This window comes from Schistocerca piceifrons, chromosome 9, assembly GCF_021461385.2.
Source record: "Schistocerca piceifrons isolate TAMUIC-IGC-003096 chromosome 9, iqSchPice1.1, whole genome shotgun sequence".
NCBI lineage: Eukaryota > Metazoa > Arthropoda > Insecta > Orthoptera > Acrididae > Schistocerca > Schistocerca piceifrons.
In genome coordinates this window covers 65,154,948-65,176,529 of record NC_060146.1, presented here as the reverse complement: position 1 = coordinate 65,176,529, position 21,582 = coordinate 65,154,948, and positions in this window count along the sequence as shown.

Genomic DNA, 21,582 nt, shown 5'->3' with positions numbered 1-21,582 from the left:
TTTTAAATCATGTCTCTAGATGAAATGCAATTCTATATGCAGGTGACCTGACATTGATTCCAGAGAATGAAGATGACCTTCTCATGGCATAAAGTAAGTTACAACAGGTAGTCTCAGCATAATACTTAAAATTGGTTGTAGATAAAATGAAAGTCATAGAGTTTCAGGACCTACTGAAGTAACATCAAAAGTAGTCTTCAATAGTAAAATGTTGGAGCAAATTAAATATTTCAAATATCTACAATGCGACATTACATATGAAAACAACTGTCACATAGACCAAAAATTAAATAAGTTTACTTCCATATGTGGAAATATTCTAAAAAATTTGAAGAATAAAACAAGGAAATAAACACAGGTGAATTTCCATAAAATCAAATCAGTCTCCTCTCTTACTCGAGTAAATGAAGCATGGCTGGCAACAAGATACCAAGAAAGTAAACACAGGGAAGAGAAAAGAGAAATGAGGATATAAGCAAATATTTAAGAATATGCGATCTAAACGAAAAATAAAAACAAATAGGAGAAAATGGAAGGAACATGAAGACTTGTGGGTAGGCAAAGACTCCCAGTAAAAGCACTCAACAATAAGTACACTGGAGGAGTAAGTGTATATGGTCATACGATACATGGAGTACCACAACATCTAATTTGCCTAATACGTGAAGAGGTAGTTGGAATTAGTCAATTACTGCAAATACCTGGGAATAACGGATTGTGGGGATCAATAATTATATCTTGGAACTCTTCCATGGGTGCGCATTTGCGTACAAAAACAACTATTAGAGAATTTTGGGTCCACCTTGATGCAAAACACTTTTGTTATTTATTTATTCCCAAAACCAGTTTGAGCAACAAATATCGCCATCATCAGTGGCTTTTTAATTACAAAACATGCAGAAATACACTCCTGGAAATGGAAAAAAGAACACATTGACACCGGTGTGTCAGACCCACCACACTTGCTCCGGACACTGCGAGAGGGCTGTACAAGCAATGATCACACGCACGGCACAGCGGACACACCAGGAACCGCGGTGTTGGCCGTCGAATGGCGCTAGCTGCGCAGCATTTGTGCACCGCCGCCGTCAGTGTCAGCCAGTTTGCCGTGGCATACGGAGCTCCATCGCAGTCTTTAACACTGGTAGCATGCCGCGACAGCGTGGACGTGAACCGTATGTGCAGTTGACGGACTTTGAGTGAGGGCGTATAGTGGGCATGCGGGAGGCCGGGTGGACGTACCGCCGAATTGCTCAACACGTGGGGCGTGAGGTCTCCACAGTACATCGATGTTGTCGCCAGTGGTCGGCGGAAGGTGCACGTGCCCGTCGACCTGGGACCGGACCGCAGCGACGCACGGATGCACGCCAAGACTGTAGGATCCTACGCAGTGCCGTAGGGGACCGCACCGCCACTTCCCAGCAAATTAGGGACACTGTTGCTCCTGGGGTATCGGCGAGGACCATTCGCAACCGTCTCCATGAAGCTGGGCTACGGTCCCGCACACCGTTAGGCCGTCTTCCGCTCACCCCCCAACATCGTGCAGCCCGCCTCCAGTGGTGTCGCGACAGGCGTGAATGGAGGGACGAATGGAGACGTGTCGTCTTCAGCGAAGAGAGTCGCTTCTGCCTTGGTGCCAATGATGGTCGTATGCGTGTTTGGCGCCGTGCAGGTGAGCGCCACAATCAGGACTGCATACGACCGAGGCACACAGGGCCAACACCCGGCATCATGGTGTGGGGAGCGATCTTCTACACTGGCCGTACACCACTGGTGATCGTCGAGGGGACACTGAATAGTGCACGGTACATCCAAACCGTCATCGAACCCATCGTTCTACCATTCCTAGGCCGGCAAGGGAACTTGCTGTTCCAACAGGACAATGCACGTCCGCATGTATCCCGTGCCACCCAACGTGCTCTAGAAGGTGTACGTCAACTACCCTGGCCAGCAAGATCTCCGGATCTGTCCCCCATTGAGCATGTTTGGGACTGGATGAAGCGTCGTCTCACGTGGTCTGCACGTCCAGCACGAACGCTGGTCCAACTGAGGCGCCAGGTGGAAATGGCATGGCAAGCCGTTCCACAGGACTACATCCAGCATCTCTACGATCGTCTCCATGGGAGAATAGCAGCCTGCATTGCTGCGAATGGTGGATATACACTGCACTAGTGCCGACATTGTGCATGCTCTGTTGCCTGTGTCTATGTGCCTGTGGTTTTGTCAGTGTGATCATGTGATGTATCTGACCTCAGGAATGTGTCAATAAAGTTTCCCCTTCCTGGGACAATGAATTCACGGTGTTCTTATTTCAATTTCCAGGAGTGTAGAATAGTTATAAAACGTTGTAAACCATTATTACATATGCACTGTTTATTTTTTAAATATCGTTTTCTGTTAATACATTGATAATACTTTCTTTCCTTCGCTTGTGCCTTATCCTGCAGTTTTGGCAGGCAGGGTCAGCATTGTTAAAATCAGGTTTGGCATGATTAATTGGAAGGAATAGCCGGATGTCCTTCCTGCCGCCACCCTGTACCCCCTGGGATGGAACCAGCGTATACAAGGTTGTGTAAATTATGAAATAGTAAGAACGTGTTACAAATGTCTGCTATTCGTGTAACTGAGGCGGGACGTGGGGACCAGCCCGGTATTCACCTAGTGGGATGTGGAAAACTGCCTAAAAACCACATCCAGCCCAGCCAGCACACCGTCACTCGCCGTTAATCCGCTGGGCGGATTCGTTCCAGGGCCAGCGCGCCTACCCACTGAATAAATTGATAATACTATGTTTACTATATGTCACAGCATGGTCTTAAGAATTGTTGTCGCTGTTGTGGCATATTTTCTGCATTTTTCTGTTGCCGTTTTTCTCGATAAACAACATGTCATCAGCAACAGTGTGAGCAGCTGTTAGTAAACAAACACGAAAACATGAACCTACACTCAGTATGTTAGCGTCCTACAACTGCGATTACGGTAATGTTGTGGATACAGTTTTGGTGTGTACTAGGTTCTTACGTGGTTTTTCGTGTACTTACGTTCGTTGGACGGTTTTCAGTAATTTTTTGCTCATATACCCCGCATATGGCGACAACAATCTTAAAACTGTGCTGTGACATAGTATGTGACAGAAAACGATATATAAAAAACAAACAGTACATACGTAATAATGGTTTACATGCCTTCTTCTAGTCAAGTTGTGCCACAAGCTCCTCTTCTCCCTAATTCTATTCAATACCTCCTCATTAGTTATGTGACCTACCCATCTAATCTTCAGCATTTTTCTGTAGCACCACATTTCGAAAGCTTCTATTCTCTTCTTGTCTAAACTATTTATCGTCCAAGTTTCACTTCCATACATGGCTACACTCCATATAAATACTTTCAGAAACGACTTCCTGACATTTAAATCTATACTCGATCTTAACAAATTTTTCTTATTCAGAAACGCTTTCCTTGCCATTGCCAGTCTACATTTTATATCCTCTCTACTTCGACCATCATCAGTTATTTTGCTCCCCAAATAGCAAAACTCCTTTACTACTTTAAGTGTCTCATTTCCTAATCTAATTCCCTCAGCATCACCCGACTTAATTAGATTACATTCCATTATCCTCGTTTTGCTTTTGTTGCTCCTTTCAAGACACTGTCGATTCCATTCAACTGCTCTTCCAAGTCCTTTGCTGTCTCTGACAGAATTACAATGTTATCGGCGAACCTCAAAGTTTTTATTTCTTCTCCATGGATTTTAATGCCTACTCCGAACTTTTCTTTTGTTTCCTTTATTATGTTAAAAATTGATTACATGTAGTAATAGTGTGTTGTGTAGTTTAATAACTTCGTTTTACTAAATGAATGATGTCATGGAAGCAGCTATTCGGATTAGCATTCGTTGATAGCGTTTTTGGATGTCCTGAAAGACATCATGCTAAATTATGTCCAACTGGAGCGTTAAATCGTCAAACTCCCGATATGGTTGGAGGGTGCCGCCAACTCTGCTCCAAGTGTTCTCAACTGGGGAGAGATCTGGCGACCTTGCTGGGCGAGGTAGGGTTTGGCAGGCATGAAGTGGAAACTCTCACCATTTGTGGGCAGGCATTATCTTGCTCAAATGTAAGTCTAGGGTAGCTTACAATGAAGGGCAACAAAACGGGGCGTAGAATATCGTAGACGCTCCGCAGTGCCGTAAGGGTGCCGCGTATGGCAACCAAAGAGGTCCTGGTAGGACAAGAAGTGGCACCCCAGACCACCAGTGCTGGTTGTCAGGCTATATGGCAGGCGATGGTCAAGTTGGTATCCCACCGATTTCCTTGACTCTCCAGGCACGTGTCTGGCATGGAATCTCATTGCCTGGAGTAAAAAGGTCTAGAGTCGTGAGCCCTGCGTCAGACTGCTCCCCAATGACCAGCAAAGACGTGTCTGGAGATGCCCTCGATCTAAGTGTCGGGCACCATATGACCCAACAACCATGGGTGACAGTCTGGGGTAGTCAACAATATCGCCAGATCTCTCCCCAAGGTTCTCATTTTTTCGACGATTTAACGCGTCAGTTGGAAGGAATTTGGCAAGATATCCCACAGGACGTGTAATGTTGATGCATTGAGTTGTTCTGAAAGCGGTGCTGATATTCAAGATAATAAAAGCGGGTTAAAAGCTGTGAGCTATCTGGGGAAGTTATCCTTACATTACTGAGCAATTGTTTCGCCAGGTATCCAGTGTAGCTTACCAAATTGCCAACCAGACTAACATTAATTATAATCTTTTAATAGTCATCTTACAACAATATATATATATATATATATATATATATATATATATATATATATATATATATATATATAAAGAGAATTTAAATAAAAAGAAAAATCAATTTATATTTGGACATTTATTTCAACATTGATCATTGTTCCGTTAAAATTTCAGCTTATTAAACTTGATTCATAACTAAACTGGTGCCTTATTTAGGATTGTGAAAATGGGAGTTTGTAATCTTACGGAACACATCAAATATGGAGCCAAGATTGGGAGACTACATACAACACTGCATTCATAAAATAACACACGAAGAACGTTGAAACATGTGCAAGAGGAAATTAACCACAACCAACCGATTCAATTTTCACCAAAAGAAGTTACGGTCATAGTGCAATCCTGTCCGTCATGAAATTACCACACACTGGTATACTAAATTCATACTAATTGTCTGTGAAATCTTCTCGAAAAGAATAGCTAAGGGCTACTTTGATGATTACACCACATGCTTCACGTGGTCAACACAAAGAGTGTAACTGCACAATAATTTTGACAGTTAAAATAAATTACAACGAAACTCAATTTACAAAAGGAAAACCTCGAACTCATTACTATCGTCATCCTATTAACCTGACGGGTCAAACAATTATATAAGCACGTGGTACTGGTCTCACAAAGTACAGCCCACGTGGGTTGAACAAAGAAAAGTTGCTATATTGAAAAATATTGTCAAGACGAGACGTTATAATCTCATGCACATTCGCATTTAAGATTGACGATCTTAGTTAGAGTTATGGATCATCATGGTTCCACTTTGCTCACAAAGTAGTGACAAAGCAACTACGGGAAGATATTCTGAACTTCACACTCGAATTACAATGCATTGCAATTTAAGATAACATCAAATATTTTAGATATAAACCTGAGACAAAGGTGATTAAATTTTAAGTTAGGCTCAACTTAAGAAATCCATTGTCTTACAGACTTAGCAGAGACGTGCTTAGCTGGAGATCTTGTCACTTCAGATGTTCGCTGTGGACAGACTGGCGTGGGCCCCTACCGAGGTTGCCTCACAGATACAATCGGAAGTGATCAGAGAGGCAGGTTCCTATACCAACATGACAAGGGACGGACAGGACCATACGAAGAATAGAAACCTCTTTGTTTTTAGAAAGCATAGCTACCTGTTCCGAAGTTGATCCTACTGTTCTCTAGCAGACAGGCTTGTCTGCTACCATCAAGCATGTAACTAGAAATACATTTGCTCATTCATCCTTTCACACAGAACGGAAGGGGGATGACAGTATCTTATCATATACACTATATAAAAGAAAGCGGATCTAGGTTCCATATGAGGCTGTGTGACATGAATTACATATAAACTGCGTTTTGAAGTGTAGTAGTGTGACAGATCATTCTTGTTTATGTGTAAAAGTCACACGTTCCACTGCTCAGTCTCCTTCCAGATAGTCAGAAACACCACAGTAAATTTGAAAGTGGAATGTATGCTGTAAATGACAACAGATTTAAGAAATTAACATGAAAGGAACCCAACAGAGACCTTTCAGTGTCTGGAGATGCTCTGGACAGCAATGGGGTACCAATCTGAGTGTCAGGCACTGTATGACCCAACAACCATGGGTGAGAGTCTGGAGTGCCAGTTCTTTTCATAGCAGGACCCCTCTCATTGTAATGTGCAGCACTCTTACAACACTCTGGTACTTTGGCGACTTTCTACACACCGATATCTAACCCTTCACAAGGCACAGTGGGCTTACATTTCAACAAGACTATGCCTGCCCATACACAGCGAGAGTTTCTGTTGCTTGTCTTCGTACTCGCCAAACACTACCGTGGTCAACAATTTCGCCAGATCTCTCCCCAAGGTTCTCATTATTTCTACATCTACATCTACATTGATACTCCGCAAGCCACCCAACGGTGTGTGGCGGAGGGCACTTTACGTGCCACTGTCATTACCTCCCTTTCCTGTTCCAGTCGCGTATGGTTCGCGGGAAGAACGACTGTCTGAAAGCCTCCGTGCGCGCTCTAATCTCTCTAATTTTACATTCGTGATCTCCTCGGGAAGTATAAGTAGGGGGAAGCAATATATTCGATACCTCATCCAGAAACGCACCCTCTCGAAACCTGGCGAGCAAGCTACACCGCGATGCAGAGCGCCTCTCTTGCAGAGTCTGCCACTTGAGTTTATTAAACATCTCCGTAACGCTATCACGGTTACCAAATAACCCAGTGACGAAACGCGCCGCTCTTCTTTCGATCTTCTCTATCTCCTCCGTCAACCCGACCTGGTACGGATCCCACACTGATGAGCAATACTCAAGTATAGGTCGAACGAGTGTTTTGTAAGCCACCTCCTTTGTTGATGGACTACATTTTCTAAGCACTCTCCCAATGAATCTCAACCTGGTACCCGCCTTACCAACAATTAGTTTTATATGATCATTCCACTTCAAATCGTTCCGTACGCATACTCCCAGATATTTTACAGAAGTAACTGCTACTAGTGTTTGTTCCGCTATCATATAATCATACAATAAAGGATCCTTCTTTCTATGTATTCGCAATACATTACATTTGTCTATGTTAAGGGTCAGTTGCCACTCCCTGCACCAAGTGCCTATCCGCTGCAGATCTTCCTGTATTTCGCTACAATTTTCTAATGCAGCAACTTCTCTGTATACTACAGCATCATCCGCGAAAAGCCGCATGGAACTTCCGACACTATCTACTAAGTCATTTATATATATTGTGAAAAGCAATGGTCCCATAACACTCCCCTGTGGCACGCCAGAGGTTACTTTAACGTCTGTAGACGTCTCTCCATTGATAACAACATGCTGTGTTCTGTTTGCCAAAAACTCCTCAATCCAGCCACACAGCTGGTCTGATATTCCGTAGGCTCTTACTTTGCTTATCAGGCGACAGTGCGGAACTGTATCGAACGCCTTCCGGAAGTCAAGAAAAATAGCATCTACCTGGGAGCCTGTATCTAATATTTTCTGGGTCTCATGAACAAATAAGGCGAGTTGGGTCTCACACGATCGCTGTTTCCGGAATCCATGTTGATTCCTACATAGTAGATTCTGGGTTTCCATAAATGACATGATACGCGAGCAAAAAACATGTTCTAAAATTCTACAAGAGATCGACGTAAGAGATATAGGTCTATAGTTTTGCGCATCTGCTCGACGACCCTTCTTGAAGACTGGGACTATCTGTGCTCTTTTCCAATCATTTGGAACCCTCCGTTCCTCTAGAGACTTGCGGTACACGGCTGTTAGAAGGGGGGCAAGTTCTTTCGACGATCTAACGCGTCAGTTGGAAGAAATTCGGCAAGATATCCCGCAGGACGATATCCTGGTGCGAAGCCGAATAACTGCTTGTATAAGGGCCAGAGGTGAACCAACGCAATTATTGACTTCAATTTGTGAAGCTCTTTCTCTTGAGTAAGTCATACAACTTTTCTGAAATGGTGATCATTTGTTTGTGGTGCGTCGTTTTTTTTATGTTAAACTGTATACACCTTTTCTTCAGCATAGTGGTGATTTCGGTGTCATCCAGAATCAAGACGGATCTGACGATTTACAAAACACTGCCAAAATAAAGTCCCTCAACTACTCTTTCTCCTTTCCTTGAACAACCTTTGTCGAGTTCCGGAAAGGAACCAATCGAACACTTTAGCGTCCACATTCCCGCGCCTACTATCAACATAAAATAAGCGTATTTGCAGCATATCTGCCCAGTATCTGTCCCCAGATTCTATAAGGACACTCCTTCCTCCTGCTGCACTGGTTAATCGCAACAGTAGTTTATCATTTGCCTCTTGTCAAAGAAGACCTGTCACGGATTTCTGAGACCACATTCATTGTTTCAGTCATAGAGTCATTGTAGAATATTCTGAAGAACTCTATCTTGCTACAAGCAGCAGCGGCGCGTGATCAGAGGAAGCAAGGGAGTCCAGGCCTCCTCACTTTTCTATAGTCGAACTAGCAGCAGTAGTAGTAGTAGTAGTAGTAGTAGTAGCAATCACTTTCATGATAAACCTTTAATCATTTTCGTCAGCGAGCGAGAAAGATGGTAGCTTTCCTTCGAAGCTGCTAGCTGTAGAGAGCAACTCAAAATGTGAAAGCTTAGTGTTGTGTACATAGTTCCGCGTAGTCAGCGCGTACACAACTTTCCCACTAGAGCGCGCCCCGCTAAGCACAACAGTGCAGGCGCAGCGCTCGTCCGTCTCTGCACTACGAGATGGCGCTGCCTTAGAGACGGACCAAATTCTGCTTCCGCCGATCCGCATATTAATATGTAACGTAGCCAATGAGATTGCTGCTAACATAGAACCTTCTCTCCTCGCGGATCACACTCGCGCAGTGATACCTGAACTCGCGAGGTATTATAGCGAGTGTACAGACCTCCGATCAGTCAGTCTGCATCAGTCTGCATTAGTCTGTAGTCAAGTTTCAGTCTGCGCCTAATAAGATTATCATATTCCTGTACATAGCCATGAAGATAAATGAATAGACAGTTTGTCAAGTATCAGAGATATGTGAGAATAAGATTAACGTACCAAGATCAAAGGAACTTCAGATTGTCAATTGTAAACAGCATCCAGAATCAAGTTGCGTAATATCTATGGTTTTTATTGTTTTAATAAATGTGTGTGAAAATTAATCAAGCTCTGTTTAAAGTTGGTCACCGTCAATCTGCTACTCTAAGCGTGCAAGTGGCATTTCTATCGTCTGACCTAATGGCAGAAGATAAACACGCCACAATAAGGCCACGAGACATATTGCTGACACTGGCCTACTTCGTTAGAGCGACAAGTCAAATAATCTGATGGTGTGTGTACTGAAGGTCTTACAGTACGCACACCACACTTAGACTAACCGATAGCAGATGGAAGTGTGAAACATTCAGAGAGAAGGCATAAGTCTGGCCGCCTGTAAACTGTCGGTTGCCATGGTAACCGTTATGTTTTGCCTCGAAACAGGAGAGTAGAAATATAGTACACACAGAATGCCATGGCCGGTTTATTTATTTATTCATATGGCAAGGGCCGGCCGGAGTGGCTGTGCGGTTCTAGGCGATACAGTCTGAAGCCGAGCGACCGCTACGGTCGCAGGTTCGACCCTGCCTCGCGCATGGATGTGTGTGATGTCCTTAGGTTAGTTAGGTTTAATTAGTTCTAAGTTCTAGACGAGTGATGACCTCAGAAGTTAAGTCGCATAGTGCTCAAAACCATTTGAACCATTTTTCGTATGGCTAGGGCCCCCCGTTGGGCAGACCGTTCGCTGGGTGCCTGTCTTTCAATTGGACGCCAATTCGGCGACCTGCAGTCGATGACGATCATAGGATGATGATGAGGACAGCGCAACACCCAGTCCCTGGGCGGAGAAAATTCCCCAACCCAGCCGGGAATCGAACCCAGGCCCAGAGGACTGACAATCCGTCACGCTGATCATTCAGCTACCAGGGGCGGAGAACCATGGCTGGTAGATGCGCAGTTGGCAGGGCAGGTATGGGATGAGCAGTAATGGTTGGGGTTACGGGGAGGCGCTGTAAGGGAAATGCCGAACGCTGGAGAAGACGTGCCGTTCTTAATGGAAGCCTATGCTACCTTTTTTTGTAAATATTGAGATCCTCCACGCCCACACTTGAATGGTGACCATTCATAAAGATCTTTCACCTCTGTTTTGATTAGTATCTAAAAAGAATTCCTCTGAAAATGCAGCGATTTATTTTCGCTGGCTTGTTAACCATTTGTAACTTTCAGAAAAGCAAGGTGAGTGACTAATTTTGAGTAACACTTACGTATTTCTCTTATTGCCATTTTAATATCTGTTTTTTTTCCGGAACACTTCAGAGCCACAGTGTACCTCACAAACATGTTGTATTGACACAATTTCTAGAGAATTCTCAAACAGTGGTTTATTACGGTTATTAAGTGAGGAAGTGTAGAAAAGTAAGGTCAGTAGGTTATTAAAAAGCACATTCTCAATACAAAATAAACGTGTATTATGTTCACTTATGTTGTTCCAAAATCCACAGCATTTTTCGTTTCACCAACTATGAATAACCCTGTAGGTAGTGGATCAACAATGTAGATAATGGAGTTTTGCCTGATAACCATACGGGAAAATACTCTCCACTTTGTGTGCTGTCATTTGCTAAAACATGAGGAAAGTTGCGGATATTTCGATGCTTCGGCGCAGTCGCAAATGAGTGTACTACATCAGATTAGTTTTCTTGAGATTGGTGATAGGTAGTAACCTCAACCCAAGTCTAACGAAAAATTCGATATTTCAGCTCAATGTCATACACAGCAAAGTATTATGTCATTTGCACCAAACGCAAAATCATAGCAACCTATATTTTTCATTGCAAACTTCTACGAATTTCGATCACGATATTTACAAGTAAATATCACACTAACTATGATCATTAACAGAAATCTACATCTACATCTACATGGTTACTCTGCAATTCACACTTAAGTGCCTGGCAGAGGGTTCATCGAACCATTTTCATACTACTTCTCTACCATTCCACTCTCGAATGGTGCGTGGGAAAAAGGAACACCTAAATCTTACCGTTCGAGCTCTGATTTCTCTTATTTTATTATGATGATCCTTTCTCCCTCCGTAGATGGGTGTCAACAAAATATTTACGCATTCGGAAGAGAAAGTTGGTGATTGAAAATTCGTAAATAGATCTCGCCGCAAAGAAAATCGCCTTTGTTTCAGTGGCTGACACCCCAAATCGCGTATCATATCAGTGACACTCTCAACACTATTGCGCCATAACACGAAACAGGCTGCCCTTCTTTGCACTTTTTCGATTTCCTCCGTCAATCCTGCCTGGTAAGGATCCCATACCGCGCAGCAATATTCCAGCAGAAGACGAACAAGTGTAATGTAGGCTGTCTCATTAGTGGGTTTGTTGCATCTTCTAAGTGTTCTGCCAACAAAGTGCAGTCTTTGTTTTGCCTTCCCCACAATATTATCTATGTGGCCTGTCCAATTTAAGTTGCTCGTAATTGTAATTCCTAGGTATTTACTCGAATTTACAGCTTTTAGATTTGTGCGATTTATCGTATACCCAAAATTTATCGGATTTCTCTTAGTACCCATGTGGACGACCTCGCACTTTTGTTTAGTGCTAATTGCCACTTTCCGCACCATACAGAGATGTCTCTAGATCATTTTATAATTGGAATTGATTGTCTGATGATTTTACTAGACGGTAAATTACATCATCTGCAAACAATCTAAGGTGGCTGCTCAGTTTATCACCTAGGTCATTTATATAAATCAGGAACAGCAGAGGGCCTATGACACTACCTTGCGGAACGCCAGACATCACTTCCTGTCTACTCAATGATTTACCGTCTATCACTACGAACTGTGACATCGCTGAGAAGAAATCACGAATCCAGCCACACAACTGTGACGATACTCCATATGCGCGCAATTTGATTAATAGTCGCTTGTGAGGAACGGTATCAAAAGCCTTCTGGAAATCTAAGAATATGGAATCGATCTGAGATCCCGTGTGGACAGCACTCATTACTTTATGGGAGTGAAGAGCTAGCTGTGTTGCACAAGAACGATATTTTCTGAATCCGTGTTGGTTATGTGTCAGTAATGATGGGCACATCGTCGTAAACCTGACATACAGGGTGAAAAGTATTTAAACCGACAAACTATGGGAGGTTGTAGGGGACATCAAAACAAATATTTTTCCCTAATGTCGTTTTTTCCTATGAGGAGTATTTAAACCGGTAGAGAAAGATATACCTGGCGGCAAATTAATTAAACCAACAAACACTTTTCCATTTTTTTATGACCAATAGACAACACATTAACACAACCCAATTTCAATTGCAGTAGATTTTCAAAATGCCTCCATTGACACCTAAACAAAGGTTACATCGTCGGATCATGTTCTATCTGACACGGGCAAAAACCCCAGAAGTATCCTGAATTGTTCCTGCTGCTGCTACTTTCTGGGTAACCAGATCCTCTACTGATGCAACAGGTGTTGCGTAAACAAGGTTGCGCATCTCTCCACACACAAAGAAGTCCAGAGGGGACATAACTGGGGATCGAGCAGACCGTGGTACAGGACCACTTCTGCCAATCCACGTTACTGGGAACCGTCGGTCCAGGAATCGACGCACACGACGACTGAAATGTGCCGGCGCCCCGTCATGTTGGAACCACATGCGTTGTCTTGTAGGGAGCGGGACGTCTTCCAACAATTCTGGCAATGCTCTGGCGAGAAAATTGTAACAGTGTCTGTCATTTAATGGCCTAGGTAACAGATACGGCCCAATTAAACAGTCCCCAACAACACCGACCCACACATTAACGAAGAACCGCACTTGATGAGCGCTAGTAACTGTGGCATGTGGGTTATCCTCACTCCAAACATGCGGATTGTGCATGTTGAACACTCTATCACGCCGGAACGTTGCTTCATCGGTAGACAACACACAGGATAGAAATGTAGGTGCATTTCACAGTGTCCCAGGTACCACTGCGAAAACTGTGCTCTGGGTTGATAATCAACTGGTTCCAGGTTGTGGACACTTTGTAAGTGAAATCGACGGAACAATTGCTCTCGAAGGACTGTTCTTACATTCGTCTGATTCGTCCCCATGTTACGTGCAATTGCACGAGTGCTGATTGAAGGAACCCGCTCCACATGCTGCAAGACAGCTTCCTCAAATTGCAGCGTTCTTACCGTGCGGCGGCGTCCCTGTCCAGGTAATCAGCTAAATAACCCGGTCTCACGCAGTCGTTGGTACACAGCAGCAAAGGTCGTATGAGGAGGGATACGGCGATTAGGATATTATTGTTGATAAACCCGCTGTGCAGCTCGTCCATTGTCGTGCGCTATGTGTACTCACTCCAGATGTATCACTCCATTAGGAAAGAGAGACAATGCACTACTACACTGGTGGACAGCAGTTGCCTACAACTGAAGAGCGTAATACGGCCTCTAACAACTGAAGATCGTAATACGGCCTCCACCGGTTTAAATAATCCTCATAGGAAAAAATGACATTAGGGGAAAATGTTTGTTTTGATGTCCCGTACAACCTCCCAGAGTTTGTCGGTTTAAATACTTTTCACCCTGTATAAGGCTATAAGTAACGCAAAAATGACCTTTTTTAGCGAATAGTTTCTGTAAAATCGTTTGAGAAAAATTACAGGGCATGTGGCTCGATTCTGTGACCACTGATCGGCTAAAAGGTGGAAAACATTTGTTGGCCTCCCCTACCCAACAAAATAATGGACTCGCCCAGCACTTAGGACGATTATTGGCAACCGCGCGTCGTCCACCATGCCCTGTGTGAACTGCACAGGCTGCCTTAACCACCTCTGCGCCACCGGGGCCAGAAGCCGTGGTGCCTCCTCTCTGGCGTTTCCTCCGTTAGTTGGCCCAAGTGCAGTGAATATGGCTGAGGCCCAGCAGTGCTGATGTAACGCTTTTGAGCGAAGACATCATTACTTCCTTGTAGGGTCTTCCGTTTTCAAGGAAATGTGAGACTGAACATCATGCAATTTTGAAGAAAGGACGACTGCCTTACACCTTCTTCAGAAAGATAAGTTCAAAACAATTGCATTCCAAACTTGCGCCGTATGAGCAGCACAAGTGGTAATGTGCTAGCTATACAAAAGGACTATTATACTGTTGGACATATTTGCTCTGAAGCACTGAGGGTTTCAACGCTCTGAAGAACGAGTCTAGAGGTTTGGTGTGACTTGTCTCTTCCAAAGATCATCTAAGTGGTTTTATATCATTTAAAGAACTATCCAAACAAGTGTTTATTATTTGTTGTTGTAAGTTGTGGTCTTCAGTCCTGAGACTGGTTTGATGCAGCTCTCCGTGCTACCCTATCCTCCGCAAGCTTCTTCATCTCCCAGTACCTACTGCATCCCACATCCTTCTAAATCTGCTTGGTGTATTCATCTCTTGGTCTCCCTCTACGATTTTTACCCTCCACGCTGCCCTCCAATACTAAACTGGTCACCCCTTGATGCCTCAGAACATGTCCTACCAACCGGTCCCTTCTTCTTGTCAAGTTGTGCCACAAAGTCCTCTTCTCCCCAATTCTATTCAATACCTCCTCATTCGTTATGTGATCTACCCATCTAATCTTCAGCATTCTTCTGTAACACCACATTTCGAAAGCTTCCATTCTCTTCTTGTCCAAACTATTTATCGTCCATGTTTCACTACCATACATGGCTACACTCCATACAGATACTTTCAGAAACGACTTAAATCTATACTCGATGTTAACAAATTTCTCTGCTTCAGAAAGGCTTTCCTTGCCATTCCCAGTCTACATTTTATATCCTCTCTACTTCGACCAACATCAGTTATTTTGCTCCCCAAATAGCAATACTCCTTTGCTACTTTAAGTCTCTCATTTCCTAATCTAATTCCCTCAGCATCACCCGACTTAACTCGACTACATTCCATCATCCTTGTTTTGCTTTTGTTGCTCCTTTCAAGACACCGTCCATTCCGTTCAACTGCTCTTCCAAGTCCTTTGCTGTCTCTGACAGAATTACAATGTCATCGGCGAACCTCAAAGTTTTTATTTCTTCTCCATGGATTTTAATACCTTCTCAGAACTTTTCTTTTCTTTCCTTTACTGCTTGCTCAATATACAGATTGAATAACATCAGGGAGAGGCTGCAACCCTGTCTCACTCCCTTCCCAACCACTACTTCCCTTTCATGTCCCTCGGCTCTTATAACTGCCATCTGGTTTCTGTACAAATTGTAAATAGCCTTTCGCTCCCTGTATTTTACCCCTGCCACCTTTAGAATTTGAAAGAGAGTATTCCAGTCAACATTGTCAAAAGTGTTCTCTAAGTCTACAAATGCTAGAAACGTAGGTTTGCCTTTTCTTAGGCTTTCTTCTAAGGTAAGTCGTAGGGTCAGTATTGCCTCACGTGTTCCAACATGTCTACGGAATCCAAACTGATCTTCCCCGAGGTCCACTTCTACCAGTTTTTCCATTCATCTGTAAAGAATTCGCGTTAGTATTTTGCAGCTGTGACTTATTTAACTGATAGTTCGGTAATTTTCACATCTGTCAACACCTGCTTTCTTTGGGCTTGGAATTATTATATTGTTCTTAAAGTCTGAGGGAATTTCGCCTGTCTCACACATCTTGCTCACCAGATGGTAGAGTTTTGTCAGGACTGGCTCTCCCAAGGCTGTCAGTAGTTCTAATGGAAAGTTGTCTACTCCCGGGGCATTGGTTCGACTTAGGTAGGCAGGAATTGCCTGTTATGATACGCATGACTGTCAGGGACTTTTTCTGTCTCTTCTCCCATGGCACTTATAAGTTATTGCCTTTTTTAGGGAAGTCTCTCACTCCCCATTCTTTGTAGATGTTCGTCCCATTTTCTTCTGTAATGTCGAATTTTATCATTGAGACTAAAGATTCGCAGTTCTTCTCTAATATCTTGATTTCTCAGCCTGTCTTCTCTTGTGCAACCTTTAACACCTCTAAGGAATTTCATTTCTTGTGCCTGAATCTGGCTTTCTTGCTTCTGGGTAATCACCCAGGTCTCACTTCCATAGAGCAGTGTGGGAACTGTAACAGTTCTGTAAAATTTAATTTGACTGTCTCTCTTGGTTTTGTTTTTCAGGATTCTGTTAATTGTTCCGCATACTTGGCTGAATTTACTAAGCACAATTTCAATATCTCTGCTGTAGCCATATGTCATTTCACATCCGAGGTAACTGAAATGGTTTACTTGCTCTAAAATCTTCTGATCCATCACTATTTTGGTTCTTTCCCTATGAAGGCCATTACCTTAGTTTTTTTCTTTTAAAATTTCCATGTTAAATTATGATTCTTAATTTCTCAGGCACAATATCCAGCCCATTAGCAAATCAATGTATGCAATGGTTGTAAATAATGCCATTTTAGCCTGAAGATACTAAACGAGTCTCGAATAAACACAGACGTCGTCTGCATAGTGCAAATATTTTTGGGATGGGGAATGATGATGCCCGGTACATCATGTGAATACAGAGGAGGCTTAAAATTGCAAATACAACTCTTCGTGCTAAATAGCGGCAAGTTCAGATAACTTGGCCAGCAATTGGAAACGGTATGAAACAAGACCCATCTGACCAAATGACTTTCTTCAATTCTTTCATGGGCTAGGTTTTATGGATTGCGCACTACATTTTCCTGTTAACGGCATTTGCATCACTGATGGAGTAGCTTTCGAATTGCAGCTCGCCTTGCATTTCGCCTCTTATGGAGCTCCCTTCGTCTTATTTTCGTAGTGAGAGGATTCGCGAGTGCGACATCCAGTTCTGCAGTGGTTTTTACAGCTGTTGTGCTCTTGTTTTTCGTCACAATACTCTTCAATGATCTTCGTTCCCGATCAGTCAACGCACACTTTTGCCCATGTTATGACGTGGTGGATCCGCTTTCTGTGTATGCGGTGTAAATCTTCGATACGGTGCCTCTTGAAACACCAAACACTTTGGCTACTGTTGCAACGTATTGAGAATATTCACAAGTGCCGTTGGTGGTGAAACGTAATAGCACAAAATCCATGCTTGAATAGCAGTCGTTATATGTTCACGCATAAGTGACTTCAACTCTCTTATGTGGAGTTACTTCTCCATTAATTTTGCCTGGTAAATAGTATAAATCTGCAAGACTACACCAGCGCCATTATGAGTGAATGCACTGTCCCGCCCCATTGCAAAAAAGGGAAAGTAGTTATTTTGACACGGGTGTTTGTCCTCGTTAGTTTTCTGCAACTGCTCAATCGCTGACGACCTTGACGTCGACAGGATGTTGAGACGTAAACATTCTTTTTCTACCAGCGCCTTGCTATACACTGTAACCCTATTCTGAGCGCCAGTGTGTCGACTTGTCTGCCATCTCTTGGTCGCGGATGGCGAGGTGACTCTCCGCAGCAGACGGGTCATGTCCGCCATCTAGCGCTCAAAATGTACACCACTACCTCCCAAAGTCGCCGAGAGGTGGCTCTGCAGTCCGAACCGATCTAAATGCGGCGAGTAGGTTGCCTGTAGGTCGTGACGCACGTAAATACAATGTTGAGTAGGGCTACGGGCTTTGTAAAACAAACAAGGAGAAAAAAGTTCTGGTAGCTGCACTCAGGGAGATGATAAAACTCAAAATTTGGTACATCTACATGAATACTCAGCAATTCACAGTTAAGTGCCTGGCAGTTGGTTCAAGGAGTTACCTTCACAATAATTCTCTATCACTTCAACCTCGCACAGTGCGTGGAAAACAAACGCCTATATTCTTCAGAGGGAGCTCTAATTTCCCTTATTTTATTATGATGATAGTTTGTCCCTAATTATGTGGATGTTAACAAAACGTTTCCACGTTCGGAGAAGAAAGTTGGTGATTGAAACTTCGTGAGAAGGATCCGCCGCAAAGAGAAACGCATTTGTTTTAATTATGTCCACCCCAACTGCTTTATCATGTCAGTGACACACTCTCCCCTATTTCGCGATAATACAACACGAGCCGCCCTATTTTGAACTTTCTCGATATTCTCCGTTAATCCCAGAACGTGAAGCAGTACTCTCAAAAGAGGACGGACTAGTTAGTGTAGGCAGTCTCTTTAGTAGAACTGCTACATTTTCTAAGATTTTATTATGATGATCGTTTGTCCCTAATTAGGTAGATGTTAACAAAACGTTTTCACGTTCGGAGAAGAAAGTTGGTGATTGAAACTTCGTGAGAAGGATCCGCCGCAAAGAAAAACGCATTTGTTTTAATTATGTCCTCCCCAACTGCTTTATCATGTCAGTGACACACTCTCCCCTATTTCGCGATAATACAACACGTGCCGCCCTATTTTGAACTTTCTCGATATTCTCCGTTAATCCTATCTGCTAAGGATCCCAGACCGTGAAGCAGTACTCTAAAAAGAGGACGGACTAGCTAGTGTAGGCAGTCTCTTTAGTAGAACTGCTACATTTTCTAAGTTTTTGGTTAAAAATGGGGTGGTTCCGCTGCCCCACTCAACGTACTCGCCTGACCCACTGCGTGGGACTTTTTCTTATTTGCACCCATGAAAAGGAGCGTGAAAGGACACCGATTTAACAACAATGAAGAAGTCGAGAAAAAAAAAAACCGAGGTAGAATCTGTCAACCATTTCTAAAGATGAATAAGAAAAAACTGGTTCAAATCGCTGTGAGCACCATGAGACTTAACATCTGAAATCATCAGTCCCCTAGACTTAGAACTATTTAAACCTAACTAACCTAAGGACACCACATACACATCCATGCCCGAGGCAGGATTCGAACCTGCGACCGTAGCAGCAGCCCGGTTCCGGACTGAAGCGCCCAAAACGGCTCGGCCACAGAGGCCGGCTTTGGTTCTCATTTTGTTCATTGTTGTTCTTTGTATTTGTTTGGGGCGAACGTCCCATGACGCTTGTTCAAATTCATCGTTGATCCATTAACTCAGTTTTTTTTTCTTTTTATTTCAGAGGGCTGCTATCCCTCTGACCGAACACGCTGAGTTACCGTGCTCGGTCACAGCGGCCGGCTAAAGATGGCCACAAAAAGTATTTCGAACAGTGGAAGCAGCGGTGGGACAAATGTGTTATTTGTAATGGAGAGTGTTTTGAAGGGGATAAGGTTGTTTTCGTCAAACTACAGCGGACAATAAGACGAATTTCCTGGCGTTCGCAAGCAATTTTTAATCGTTTACAGGCTCGGAAGTACGACACCGATGTAGGTTTTATCTGATGGAACTATGTACCTTTTTTCTGTGCATTTGAAAGGAGCTTCTAACAAGGGAACCTCCCCATCGCACCCCCGTCAGATTTAGTTATAAGTTGGCACAGTGGATAGGGCTTGAAAAACTGAACACAAATCAATCGAGAAAACAGGAAGAAGTTGTGTGGAACTATGAAAAAATAAGCAAAATATACAAACTGAGTAGTCCATGGGCAAGATAGGCAACATCAAGGGTACTGCGAACTTAGGAGCATCGTGGTCCCGTGGTTAGCGCGAACAACTGCGGAACTCGAGGTACTTGGTTCAAGTCTTCCCTCGAGTGAAAAGTTTAATTTTTTATTTTCAGACAGTTATCAAAGTTCAGGCACTGACATAATCAACTTCGCTCTCCAAAATTCCAGGACATGTTCAGATTTGCTTGGACATATGCAGAATTTGACGGTCTACATAGGGAAAATTTGGAAACGTTAAAAACATATGTTTTGACAGAGCTCAGGGAAAACTGTGCGACTGTGAAACTGTTGCATTCATTTGTTGCAGTTTATGTGACAAACTCTTATGTTTTCATTACTTTTTTGGGAGTGATTATCACATCCACAAGAAAACCTAAATCGGGCAAGGTAGAAGAATCTTTTTACCCATTCGCCAAGTATACAAGTTAGGTGGGTCGACGACATATTCCTGTCATGTGACGCACATGCCGTCACCAGTGTCGTATAGAATATATCAGAGGTGTTTTCCTGTGGAGGAATCGGTTGACCTATGACCTTGCGATCAAATGTTTTCGGTTCCCATTGGAGAGGCACGTCCTTTCGTCTACTAATCGCACGGTTTTGCGATGCGGTCGCAAAACACAGACGCTAAACTTATTACAGTGAACAGAGACGTCAATGAACGAACGGACAGATCATAACTTTGCGAAAATAAAGAAAGTAAACTTTTCACTCGAGGAAAGACTTGAACCAAGGATCTCTCGTACCGCAGCTGCTCACGCTAACCACGGTACCACTGAGCTCCTGAGCTCACATTGTCCTTGACGTTGCCTACCTTGCGCATGGACTACTCAGCTTGTATATTTTGCTTATTTTTTTTCATTGTTCCACACAACTTCTTCCTGTTTTCTCGATTGATCTTTGTTCAGTTTTTCAAGGCCTATCCACTGCGCAACTTATAGCTAAATCTGAGGTGCGATGGGGATGTTCCCTTGTAAGAGAAATTCAACGACATAACATTTATGGAACTTGAACAAATAGTATCAATATAAAAGCGGCCGCAAACCACTGCAGAAGAAGAGCTTCCAGTAACGTCTGCCATATTATACCAAATGTAAGAAAACACCTAACTCAGTTATGGGTCTTGTGTTTACCTGTGTCGTTGAAGCGCATCAGTCTGTGGTGTGCTGCTGTAGCCAGCACATCACTTGCTCGCAAAGGTGTTGACACATTCACAATGTATACGAGAGTCGAAAAAGTTAATAGTGTGTGTGGTGAATGTCGCCAAACTACTGGAACAGCGGGCGGTTGTATGCTGAGCAGCGTGCAGATCGTACCAAGCACTCATGATCTGTCTTTGCAAACATTTTAGAAACTGGAAGTGTGGAGAGTAAAATACACCAAGTGGAAGTAGGCTGTTTAGGTTTTTTTATTGGTAACGCCACGTAGCGCTCTGTATGAAAATCACTGACTTTCCTGTGTGCAGTCTGTGGCTGGTTGGGATTGTTGGAATATTGGCCATTGTAGTGTCGGGGAGTTGGCTGTTAACAGTGCGTAGCGGTGCGCAGTTGGAGGTGAGCCGCCAGCAGTGGTGGTTGTGGGGAGAGAGATTATAGTTCAAATGGCTCCGAGCACTATGGGACTTAACATCTATGGTCATCAGTCCCCTAGAACTTAGAACTACTTAAACCTAACAAACCTAAGGACAGCACACAACACCCAGTCATCACGAGGGAGAGAAAATCCCTGACCCCGCCTGGAATCGAACCCGGGAACCTGGGCGCGGGAAGCGAGAACGCAACCGCACGACCAC